General features: G+C 51.6%; 1 non-coding gene across 1 annotated transcript; it reads right to left on the reverse strand.

The window, feature by feature from the left end:
* Positions 1-228: 228 nt before the first annotated feature.
* On the reverse strand, positions 229-310 carry trnas-uga (transfer RNA serine (anticodon UGA)). The gene has a single exon. It is a non-coding gene; the product is annotated as a tRNA-Ser (tRNA).
* Between the last annotated feature and the right edge of the window lie 392 nt (positions 311-702).

Genomic DNA, 702 nt, shown 5'->3' on the forward strand with positions numbered 1-702 from the left:
GCAATGGAGAACAGGTTCAGTACGGAGCTGCCGAGAAAATTCAGCTGGAAAGCTCGTTGCAGAAAAGCATCGTTATCTGTGTCCAGCGGCAAAGCGTCCTTCGTGGGTGCCGAAGAATCGATTTCACAGGCTGCGGGTCCAGGCGATTTAGAGTGCTAAAGGTCCCAGCGAAAACGAAACGGCGCTAGTCCTTTTACACGCACGCACGCAACCAAATGCAAAGGACGCCGTAGTCGGCAGGATTTGAACCTGCGCGGGGAGACCCCAACGGATTTCAAGTCCGTCACCTTAACCACTCGGCCACGACTACAGCGAGCGCCGCGGCCGCTGCCTTCTTGCTACAATCGAACAGGGAGTGCGAGGCGGCCGCGGCAGCGGAGGCAACTTTTTTCAAGTTCGCTCTCCGTTTAAGAAACCTTTTACGCCATACGTGCAAGCACACACACACACGGCGTTAAGTCAGAGGACTTAAGGGTGGCTTCAAGTTGGAATGATAAAGTCTCCCCGTTCGGACATGAAAACAGAACGTTCTTAGACAGAAAGCAATCAACAACGGAGACATGTGGACGACGATTTTAGTCACTGCACTTTGAATAGCATTTTTACTCCAGTTACAGGAGATGCACCAATGGCCCTTGACCTACGCTCTTACCAATGCCTTGAACATTCAAACAAAACAGCCCTCAAGTCCTGCGGTTTAAT

This window comes from Lepisosteus oculatus, unplaced genomic scaffold (genome assembly GCF_040954835.1).
Source record: "Lepisosteus oculatus isolate fLepOcu1 unplaced genomic scaffold, fLepOcu1.hap2 HAP2_SCAFFOLD_63, whole genome shotgun sequence".
Taxonomy (NCBI): Eukaryota; Metazoa; Chordata; class Actinopteri; order Semionotiformes; family Lepisosteidae; genus Lepisosteus; species Lepisosteus oculatus.